Source organism: Nicotiana tabacum, chromosome 11 (assembly GCF_000715075.1).
Source record: "Nicotiana tabacum cultivar K326 chromosome 11, ASM71507v2, whole genome shotgun sequence".
NCBI classification, from domain to species: Eukaryota; Viridiplantae; Streptophyta; class Magnoliopsida; order Solanales; family Solanaceae; genus Nicotiana; species Nicotiana tabacum.
The window spans coordinates 45,995,933-46,008,259 of record NC_134090.1 but is presented as its reverse complement, the minus strand read 5'-3'; the positions used below and the strand labels follow the sequence as shown (position 1 = coordinate 46,008,259).

Sequence of the window (12,327 nt, the reverse complement as noted above, 5' to 3'; positions counted from 1 at the left end):
AAGTCGGGTATTACTATCTCTAGGTTTAACCCTTTAATTGGGGCTATCAATCTCTTGAGTATGCCCCAATTCCTTGTTGGACTAATTTCATGGACTTAGGCTCGCTTTCTCAAGAAGAGCCAAAGTCTACTAGGCATAAACTAGTGTTTGCAACCACTAATTCACAATTAAAACCCTAAATTAGCCCAAATATCAAACACCCATAGACAATCAAGCATAAAAACAAAAGACTATTTAAGTACCCACACTAGGGTTGAGCCACAACCCTAGCTTATGGGTCCAGTTACTCATAATTAGAGAAGAAAACAAAAAAATAGATGAAGAAGAACTCATAATAATTAATTGCTAAATTAAACTTGAAGATTCAATGTTGAAATTAAGCTAAAATTACTCCAAAATAGGTAAAAGGAACAAAGTCACGAGCGCAGCTCTCAGTACAAAACTATCTGATGACCTAAAAATGGGAAATGAATCTATTTATACTAGGCTGAAAATCTTAGACAAAAATACCTCTGCGGGGCTAGTGCGGACTGCACAAAATCGAGTGCGGCCGCACTAAGGCTCTGGGCTTGAATAATCAGCTCTCTAAACTCAGGCAATGCAGACCGCACAAAGTCGAGTGCGGCCGCGGTAGCTATTATTGCGGTCCGCACAAAAAGGAACGCGAATCGCATTGACCTTCATCCTCCAAAACACCACCTCTCTGAACCTTGGCTTTGCGGACCGCACGAAATCGAGTGCGGCCGCGGTGAACTCAATGCGGACCGCACAAAACCCTTTGCGGCCGCATTGCCTTTTAGCCTGAAAAGCAACCTCTCTGAACTTCACTTGTGCAGACCGCACAGAATGGTGTGCGGTTGCACTGGCCCTGTTTGACTGAGCTTTGTCTTGTCTTGGTACTTGTGCAAGTTTCACTCCTTTTTGAGCTGGTTTTTGACACTTTGTCACCTTATTGATCAAACCTGCAATCAAGCACAACCTGTGAGCCTTTAGGATTATTTTGTACACATTTCTAATCAAAACTTGAGTAAGAAGGAGTGTAGAATGCATCATATTCCCTAGTTATCACAGGTTCTGCCCTAGCTACTATATGGGCTACACCTTTGCCCCTACCATGGCCTCTGCCACGACCTCGGCCTCTCGCAGACCTAACTGGTGGTGCTGGTGGTTGTCCGTCCTGCCAAGTAGCACGTGTCTTCACCATCTATGAGAGAACAAAATAATAGAAGTTTAGTTACTAGTATCAATAGATCTGCACAATAAGAATTCAAGAATGTGAAGTTTCCTAAGAGTTCTGCAGCCTCCCGAAGATAAGTACAGACCTCTCCATACAGATATGCGAGACTCTACTAAACTCGCACATGACTCGTGAGACCTATGTAACCTACGCTCTGATGCCAACTTGTCACGACCCAAACTCTACCGTCGTGATGGCGCCTATCGTGGAACAAGGCCAGCCTCTCTCAATAAAACTCAACACAACAACTATAAATTTGAAAAACTTAACGGAAGCATTTAACATAAAAGAAAACTGTTTAAAACATCAGAAAAATCCCAAAGTGATACAATCCAGCCCAAAACCAGGGTGTTACTGAGTACATGAGCGTCTAGATCAGTCTCCAAACTCTGGAACCTAGATCAGCAAAAGCTGCTACGACCGGTAGTAACGTGAGTACACCAACTCAGCAAGTAACAAGTTCAAACGTTGGACTGAAAGGTAGTGACGGACTTGACCTCAACAGGTAAAACAGAAGTAAATGAGCAGAGATGAAGGCATGCTTTCAAGTCAAATATACAGCTCAAAGCAGTAAAGTAAATACATATTTGAATAATGTAAGGTATACAACTTAGCAAATCTCTAAGTATCAATGCACAGAATGTATAAAATGCACCATGTACTTTCACTCTCAAGTGCCCAACCACTCGGTACTGTATATGGCCATCCGGCCCAGGGAAATCCATCCTAGAACATATACAACACTGACTGTAAGTCACCCAGCACCGAGGACAAAGGGCAATCCAACCCTGTGGAGAAATCCATCTCCAGGTATTAAGTACTTCGGACAAATCCATGTCCAGGGAAATCCATCCCTCAATAATATCATTCGCGCTCACTGGGGGTATGTTACAGACTCTGGAGGGGCTCCTACAGCCCAAGCGCTATCATAATCATCAATATAATCGTTGCGGCATGCAACCCGATCCCATAACTATTACTCATAACCAGGCTCTCGACCTCACTCAGTCATCAACCTCTCTAGTCTCACCACGGGCTCACAATATCATGAAAACAACCCGGAACAATGATATGAAGAATGAATAAATAATTGAGACTGAGATATGATATAAAAATGCATGATCATGACTGAGTATGGAGTATTAAAAGAAAACTAGTGAGACGACAGCAAGAAACGATCGTAAGGGTCCAACAATACCGGCACAAAGCCTAAACATGATATCTAGCATGATTTACAGCTCGAATACTTTATCACGTGAAGAAAACATGGATATCAACATGATAAAGTCACTAAACGGTGCCATGGAATCACCCAGGTCACATTTCTCACGGTGCACGCCCACATGCTCGTCACTTGGCATGTGCGTCACCTCAATACTAATCACATAACACGTAGTTTGGGGTTTCAAACCCTCAGAACCAAGTTTGGAAGCGTTACTTACCTCAAACCAAGCCAAAATCCTACTCCGCGACGCCTTTGCCTCTCAAATCGGTCTCCAAACGTCCTGAATCTAGCCACAAGATATACAATGCGATCAATATAGTCTAAAGGAATTAATTCCACAAGAAAAATACCAAATTATAGCCAAAACCCGAAATTAGCTCAAACCCGGCCCCTGGGCCCACGTCTCGAAATATGACAAAAGTCACAAAACTCGAAATCTCATTCACTCACTAGTCTAACCATACCAAATTTATCAAAATCGACCTAATTTGGTCAATCAAATCCTCAAACTTCACTCTCCAATTCTCAAGCCCTAAATCCCAAAATTTCTAGCTCAAATCCCTCATTATATGATGAATAAAGCTATGGATTCATGAAATTTATACCATTGTGGGTTAGCATCACTTACCCCAACATTGCCTCTTGAAATCCTTCAAAAAATTGCCTCTTTCCTGAGTTCCTCAAGTCCAAAATTGAAAATGGAGAATAGAACCTCGAGCTGGGGTTTTCTGCCTAGCTAAACCGCATTTGCTAGCAGGGCTCCGCTTCTGCGGAGATTCATTAAAAAGGCTGGCTCCGCTCCTGCGATCACCTGACCGCATCTGCGGCCATTGCAGATGCGGGGACCAAGCTGCACCTGCAATCCAACTGCGCATTTGCGCCTCTCAACCCGCTTCTGCGACCTCGCACCTGCGGTTCCCACTCCACAGGTGCCAAACACCAGCAGCAGCTGCTTCAGCTGCATTTTTCCAACTCCAAACTCTCCGATAACTACCCGAAATTGCTCTGAGGCCCTCGGGACCTCAACCAAACATACCAACAGGTTATATAACCCCATACAAACTTAGTCGAACCTTCGAATCACCCAATAACACTCAGATTCAAGCCTAAGAACTTCTAAACTTCCAAATTCCACAAACGATACTGAAACCTACCTATCCACGTCTAAATGACCTCAAATATTTCACACAAGTCAGAAATGACAACATGAACCTACTCCAACTTCCGAAAATCTAATCCGACCCCGATATCAAAATTTTCGCTGCCGGCAAAAATCGCTAAAATTCTAACTTTTGCCAATTCAAGCCTAATTCTACCACGGACCTCCAAATCACATTCGGACGTGCTCCTAAATCCAAAATCACCTAACAAAGCTAACGGGACCATCAAAATTCAAACTTGAGGTCGTTTACACATAAATCAATATCCGGTCAACTTTTCTAACTTAAACCTTCTGCTAAGAAACTTAGTGTCTCAATTCACTCCAAAACAACTCCGGACCCGAATAAACTGATCCAGTAAGACATAATATAGCTGAAGAACACAAATGAAATACAAAATGGAGAAATGGGGCTACGACTCTCAAAACAACCGGTTGGGTCGTTACATCTTCATAATTGAGTTGATGCGTGTAACGCCCAACAATGTAATGATGAATTGTGTGAAGCGAAAAAAAATCTTCTAAACCAAAATGAGAAGCTAAAACGAGAATACCAATCATTAGACCATATTTTTATTGAGAATGCCGATGTTGGTCTAGAGTCATATGAGGGAGTAGATAACATTACTTTGGGAGACCTGAATGTGTGTATATATGGGGATATAAATAATAGTACAATTTATGAGTTAGGACATATTAGACCTTATTCTAATCATTTTTTCACATTGTGTTTAATAGCAAGATAATAATCGAGTCATCTGAGCCTATAAGGGAGTCAAAGAGTGAAGATGAGAGTGCCTATATTCTTGAATTTGTTGTGCCAAAAAGCAAAAATTACATTCCTTATCTAAAGGCCGAAAAGTATAGAGTAAAATTTTTATTATTTGACTTGGTTATCTTTGTAGCCCCACCAAAAGAGGATAACAAAAAACTTGAAGACAAATAAGAGGCTTAATTCATAAGTTCGAGATGGGGGAACAAAGTGGTTCATGTCGTGATGCAACGTTAAATTAGGCGTTTGTTGAGAGGCAACCTAGCTTTACTGTAGTTTTTTTAATTTAGTTTTTTATATTTATTGTTATTATGTTATTTTTTTAGTATTTATTTTTATTTTGTAGTATTAAGAGTATAGGAAGCAAGGCAGGTGATTGAAACTAGTGTGAGGTACCCGCACAAAGAATCATCCTTGGGAGAAGTCTGAGTACCCTATGATTCCTTGGGAGAAGTCTGAGTACCCTATGATTCCTTGGGAGAAGTCTGAGTACCCTATGAGCTACTATAGCTTCATCATTTGGCCTTTTATTAAGAGTATAGGAAGCAAGGCAGGTGATTGGAACTAGTGTGAGGTACCCGCACAAAGAATCATCCTTGGGAGAAGTCTGAGTACCCTATGAGCTACTATAGCTTCATCATTTGGCCTTTTATTAAGAGTATAGACTATAGCTACTATATACGGATAAGATATATACAAAATATACAGGACATTCCCCTGAATAAAAACTAAAGGGGACGACCTCTCACCTCGAGTGAAATAAAAGACGAGACCTAAAATTTGCCTACCCGAGTGTTGACGGCCTAAACATGCTCTAGCGATATAAGGTAAAGAAAGTAATAAACAATTAAGCTCCAATTCTTTTAGTTCCATTTAGCCCGAATCCCGTAGCACAATACATGTCATCAAGGTATCAAATTCTATTTTTCTCTCTTTAATTCATGAACTTCCGAATCTAATTACTATAGTCACAAATATAAAGCTAAGGAAACAAACATCTTACAAGTAGACATTGAATTATCAAAATAAATAACAGAAAGAAACATGATCAAACTATAGATCAGCCTATTTTAGAACCAGACATCTGATTTTCTTTAAGAGAATTTTTATGCACTTCCTTTGAATGTCAATTAGTGAACATGCTATAACCAGAAGAAGAGAAGATTTGTTTATTTTAATAAAATGAACTTTGACGATTAGGAACTTAGTCACTAAAAAGAGCTTTTCATATTTAAAAATGAGAAAAAGGTTTATCTACCTTTAGTTATTCCAAAAATGCAGACAAGTTTTATTAAGATGAAACCTAAGGCTGTAACAGAAGCTTTCAATCTAAACATATGAACATGAGAACACACGATTCATTATCCTTTTTAAGAAAATAAGAAGACTCTACACAAGATTAAAACTAACCAAAGAAAACTTGACAAATATCAAAGAGAGATCTATGAAGAGAACTTAGGACTAAACGAAATCTGAAAATCATGGCTCATAATTAATAAACCAAAAGAAATAATAGATCCTTCTACAAACTATTCTTAAATGGGCTGATACTATAGTTTAAACCGCCATATATATAGCAATATAAAAGAAAAGGTAAAGAGATGGACCTTAAATAGCTTTCAATTGACGAAAAATTCCAACAACAACAACAGACAGAATAGCGCATTACGAGTAAAATTCAAAACGTCAGTCGAACTCGAACAAAACCAATGGACCGCACCTCAAGCAGCAACTCCAACAATCGAACACCTGTTTCAACTTCACTCCATTTTGGAAATCAAAATCAAAGGAAGAGACTAAATTTATCTTGTGTATTTTCAAATTTGAAATAAAAATAAAACTAGAACAAATTGAAATCTTTTTTTTTTGTGGTTATATGAATCTGAAATGAAAATCAGAAGAAGAAAAGTAAAAGCCAAAACCAAAACCTAGTTTTTCCTCCTAATTTTCCGTCCCAAAAATTCTCCTCTGAAATTTGAAAATGAGAGCATTTATAGTGGCTCCAAAACGTCCAATCTTCTTCTCCAAGAAACACGAAAATTCTCCTCTAAAAATCCAAAAACCTCTAAAATCTGAAATTACCTTTGAATGGACTGATTTTAGACAAGTGGAAACCTTGGACCATAATATTTTGATCCTATGGCTAACATTTTTGCAATATCTGTCCAAAAGGTGTGGAAAGTAGAAACGGATGGAAGATTCGAGAGAGTGAATGGTTAGTTACGCGTTTAACTGATATGGAGAGAGAGGACAAGGGAGGGGGGGACCATGGAGAATCGGGTGAGTGGACTCGACCGGAATCACTAAGTTTTCCGGCGAGTCCACGGCGGCAGCAAGGGGTGTAGTGAGTTACGGCTGGTTTGGGGTGATTAGTGTTTGTTTAAAATTAGTTTTTATATAGAATTAAGATAAAACAATAGTTGTTGGATCAAAAGAATGAAGGGTGGAGATTTAAAAGGCAAGATGGGCAGGTATGCGGGTCTGATGGGGTGTAGGCTAAGTGATTGGGCTTACATTTTGGACTTCTCACATAAAAACAAGACAAAAGCTATCCCAAGAATTCATTCTTTTTATTTTATAAAAATAAATTATAGATAACAAGATATATTACTAAAAATACTAATTAATTTTAGTTAAGGAGAATAAACTATTAAAATAAAATTAAATATTAAAATAAAATTATTTTTGTGTTTTCAAATTTATGTTCTAAATTAAAATTGAAACTAAACCTAGACTGATATCCTATTAAAGTAGACTCAAATAAATATTTTAAAAATACTAAAAATTGTGTGCTTACAATTGCTCCTATTTGCTTGGAAACACGAAGTGTTTTTGAGTAAATAATTAAGTAACCAACGTAATTGATCTCTGACCCGACACTTATTCAAAAAAATAAAGACGGATAAGAGAGTGTGACTGAGCCCTGGTATCTCAGCTTCCTACATATCCTTAGTTGTAAAGGAATCAGGTCACGTGTAATTCAGAAGTAGAAAAAATGGAGAAGGATATCGAGGTGGAAAGTCGAGTGAAGTGCCGTTGAGGTTCCAATTCGTGGTTTCTGCCATTACATCAAAATAAAACAAAAATTACAGTAAAACAAAAGAAAAATACAAAATCCTATCAACTTCTTGTCTCGAATCTTCCTTGAATCTCTACTTGAATCTTCAACATGAAACTGAAAAATGACCTTATTCTTTAGGTGGGCTCATGCTGACTTGAACTTGAAGAAAACTGAAAGCTGACCTTGTTCTTCAGGCGGACATCATGCTGCTTGCACTTGAAATAAACTTGAACTTGGATTAGACTTGATCTCGCAAACCTTGTTCTTTAGGCGGGCTCGTGCTACTTCCGATTTGACCTGAAAAAAACTGGAGGTTAACCCTATTCTTCAGGCGGGATCCTACGGCCTCTGCCTTGAACTTCAAAACTAAAAGTTGACTCTGTTCTTCAGGCGGGTTCCTGGTACTTTTGACTTGAACTGGAAAGTGAAAGCTGATCATGTTCTTCAGGTAAGCTCCTGGTACTTTTTAATTGAACAAGAAATTGACAGTTGACCCTGTTCTTCAGGCGGGCTCCTGGTGCTTCTAACTTGAACTTCAAATAGGCTTGAATTTGAAGTAGTCTTGGGCTTGTAAACCTGCATTTTCAGGTAAGCTCCTTCTTCTTAAAATCAAAAATTGAAAGTTGACCCTGTTCTTCAGGCGGGATCCTGCTGCTTGACTTGAAAGAAACTGAAAGTTGACCCTTTTTTTCAAGCGGGCTCCTTCTACTTTGACTTGAACCAGAAATGAATTCCTGAAATATTGACCCTCGTTCTGCAGGTGGATGCCTACAATCAAAACAAATAAAACAAATAAAATTTTCTGCCCCAGTTTGCACTAGAAAAATTTGTGAGTTGTTAGTAAAACTGTAAATCACATATGCTGAAGGATGCAAATGATGAGAGTAAAACTAAAGACTCGACTAGGATGTGGATATCTTGTGAGTAAAAATAACCAACTTTGACTAGGAAGTGCGTCTCCTAGAGATGAAACTTGAATAATTCAAACTAGGAAGTGTGTCTTGTTACCTAAAAGTAGCAATTGTGTCTCCTAAAAAGTGTGGCCCGGAAGACTTAAACTAGGAAGTGTGTCCCCTAGATGTGAGATTGAGCTTAAGGAAAACTATAAACTAAGCTTGACTAAAATAAAAAAAACTGACCCTATTCTCCAGACGCGACTCTCGAACTTAAGAAAAATTAAAGGCTAACAACTTAAGAAAACTAAAAACTGACCCTATTCTCTAGGCGGGACACCTGAACTCGAGGAAAGATAAAGGTAACAACTTAAGAAAACTAAAAACTGACCCTATTCTACAAGTGGGATGCCTGAACTCGAGGAAAGATAAAGGTTAAAAACTTAAAAAACTACAAACTGATCATATTCTCTAGGCGGGACACCTGAACTCGAGGAAAGCTAAAGATTAACAATATAAGAAAACTAAAACTGACAATTTATGAAAAACTAGGATGTTACCGTATTTTCCAAGTGAGACCCTAAATTTAAGGAAAACTAAAGACTAATAACTTAAGGAAACTAAAATTGACTCCATTCTCCATGCGGGACCCCTGAACTTAAGGAAAGCTAAAGACTCTTCCGACTAGGGAGAATGCCTAGGAGGTACGGTTCTTCTCAACTAGGAAAATGCCTAAGAGGTAATGATCTTCTCAAATAGAAATAATTCTTGGGAGGTAATGATCTTCTCAACTAAGGGAATGTCTAGGAGTTAAAAACCTTCTCAAACAACCTTTATGCTGACAAAATTAGGGTACGACACCTGAAAAATTCAAGCTTCCAAGCTTTGATTTGGACATAGTCTTCGTCCCTGTTTCAAATAAAGAAAACTTGTGAGTTTAAAACATGGTGGTTGGTTTGTGGCCTTGACCTTGAGGGTGATTGCTCCTACACTTGCAATGATAACATTGGTTTCAATTTGGAAGACCTTGCTTGTTATTGGCTAACCACTTTTTCTGTCAACCCTTATCACATGAAACACCTCTGATTCTTTCAAGCCCAATACCCTCTATCTGTTGTATTGTGCTCATGAATTGATATTTATCGAACCTTTGCATTTCACATGAATCCAAAGCACGTCAATTCTCACCAACTCAGTGCGCATACTACTATTTCCTGACTTATGCCACTTTGATGTGCTAGCCAGACTTCGCTCTGTGCAATTAGAAAGCTGGTAGCAAATTTTGAAGTTATTTCTCACTTATTCTGACAAAATAGACTCAAAAAGAGGACTTAAACAAAGCAAGAGGGACATAGTAAGGGGACAATGGAAAGAGATGATATCTAACAAGAAAATTACAAAGTAGAAACTTATCTGATGTGGATACCAACTTTAACCATGACATGCATTTTGGATTAAGCGGCCTAATCTATCCAATAAGTCTAATTTTCAATTCTTGTCATACCTTCAACCTTTGGAACTGGGTTTCAATGATCCAATTGTTCTATTAGATTCATAATCCTTATTTCGACTTGTGGTTCCCCGAACGGTTTTCACCATCAAGCCTCTCCCATTTTATTCTTTCTCTCAACTCAGTGTCGTCTTATGGTGCCTATGAGAGTTTTTACCAATAAGACTCTCTCATTTTGTTCTTTTCTTCTTATTTCTTCTAATTCTACAGATGACAAGGCATTAACTATGGTGAAGATATCATATGCTCCTAGCATATCTAACTTGTCACTCTCAAAGATTATTTGAAAGTTTTTTTTTTGGACTGTAATATGGCTTTTGGACAGGGTTAGAAAGAAAGAAAGCCATTAAGGCTCAAATTCAAACTAAGACAAAATGGGGTATAACTTTACAACTTTTGGAACTGTCTTTTATAGAAAGCAAAACTTTTGCCCCAGTTTCTTTTGAAGTGAGGAATTTTAGAATTTTTGACTTGGAGTGACCGAACCATAGAGTAAGGCTGCCTACATATCTTGTTGACACAAGAATCAAGTCGAACGTAGTTCAAAAGAATACTTTTTGTTGTTGCTATTTTTCTTTTCCTTCTTTTTTTCTTCTTTTCTCTTCTTTTCTTCTTTTTATCTCTCTTTTTTGACTTCTTTTTTGTTTATCTCTTTTCCTTTTCTTCTCTGTTTGTTAAATTTTCTTTTGGGATGAACTTTCTAAAACAAACCTTATGGGGATATGAATTTTTTTTAATGACCCTAACTTGATTCCAGAAGAGGGGAGGTCAAAGAAATCAGCACAGACTCAAAAGGGTATCGAAGGGTATAAAGTGTTTGGGTAGCTGAAAGAGGGCCGCTCAATCTCTGAAAATGTCAAGTATAACACATGCATCTTAAGGATGAAAAATGAAGATCATGCATAGCATTTCTTTTGTAGTATCAGCATTGATATAACATATATGCCCTCCACCTTTCTTTAGTGCCTTGTCAAGTACAGAACCCTTGTTGGGTAATTTCTTATTCACGATAGATGTCCTCCGTCAGTTTGGAGCAAACTCCCTTGGCTTTATCGTGTAACTTGAGATACACTTTAACTTGAAGTTTCTCGCTTCAAAGTTTCTGGGACGTACTCTTTTGTAACAAATTCTTGTAGTCATCTTAACTTCCCAAATTATCTACCCTAGTTTCACATAATTTGGGCTTTATATGATCTCAAAATGTCCAAATCTTTACTTGTTTCCCTCAAATGTCCCTGTCATCTTCAAAACTTATTTCATTGCTTCATGATTAGACTAACTTTCAAGACTAGGCTGAGAATTCTGCATGCATGTCATGTCACTAGAGTCAACATGAAAAAAAAACTATAAAAGGAAAAGAGAACTAAAAAATGGACTAGAAATAACAGAAAATAAAAAATTGCATTAGACATATGGTGAAAGGGTTTGAACAATAAAACAAGCAAAATAAAACTTGGGTTGCAATCCTGGAGCAATCCTAGACAACACTAGATGAGTTAATAAAACTAAACAAACTAGGCAAAATAAAAAAGAAGAAAGGTTTGAGTCACAAGACAATGGATTACAACCCTGAAATAACCCGGACAACAGAAATGATAACAAAATAAACCACCAAGACTCCTCCCTGGCTAGCCAAGAAAGGAGTGTCTTTCCAATTACTAAGCTCGACATCTTAGCCACTGAGTCGCACATCGACGTTACTAAGACCTTCACAAGTCTCCATCACATTGACCTTAGCATGTTTTTGGGTCCCTTTTGCCAACTCATTCTTAAGATCAACTTCTGGAACCGAGACTAATAACGCTGAAAACTCCGTGGCAAGTGGCCCGCTAAGGAACTCAAAAGAGTTCTCATATTCCTTTTCAACACAAATCAAGCCCACTATATGCGTCTTATTATGAACAGGTAATGGACTTTGACTAGTAGCCATTGCATCTGGTATAACGACCCGGCCAGTCATTTTGGGTATTTAAGTTCTGTTCAGAAGCATAAGGTCTTGATCAGCTTCGTATTATGTGTTACAACTCACGTACATGATCGAGTTCAGTTACTAGATGATTTGGAGTCAAATCAGAAGAAGGATTCTAGTTTTGGAAGCTTAAGCGGTAAGAGTTGACCGGAATTTGACTTTTGTGTAAACGGCTCCAGAATAGGTTTTGGATGATTTCAATAGCTTCGTATGGTAATTTTGGACTTAGGCATGCGCCCGTATTTGGATTTGGAGGTACGTACGTTAAATTGAAGTATTTCGGCGAAAGTTGGAAAAGTTGAAGTTTGGAAGATGGAGAAGTTTGACCAATAGTGAACTTTGGTAATATCAGGGTCGGAATGCAATTCTGAGAGTTGTAACAACTCCGTTATGTCATTTGGGACTTGCCTAAAAAATTTGACGTTATTCCGTGTTGATTTGATAGGTTTCGGCACGAGTTTTAGAAGTTGGAAGATTTAAAAGTTCATAAGTTCCATTCAT

The 12,327-nt window shown here is 38.1% G+C and overlaps 1 long non-coding RNA gene across 2 annotated transcripts; it reads right to left on the bottom strand.

Moving 5' to 3' along the window:
- Window positions 1–314: 314 nt before the first annotated feature.
- LOC107799047 (uncharacterized) lies at window positions 315–6,778 on the bottom strand. 2 transcript variants are annotated; one of them, XR_012696543.1, is made up of 4 exons: window positions 6,001–6,778; window positions 2,680–2,748; window positions 1,114–1,204; window positions 315–962 (listed from the first exon to the last, which is right to left on the bottom strand). It is a non-coding gene; the product is annotated as an uncharacterized LOC107799047 (long non-coding RNA). The 2 variants fall into 2 exon arrangements; XR_001651053.2 differs by lacking the exon at window positions 2,680–2,748 and having other exon boundaries at window positions 6,001–6,777.
- Window positions 6,779–12,327: the final 5,549 nt, after the last annotated feature.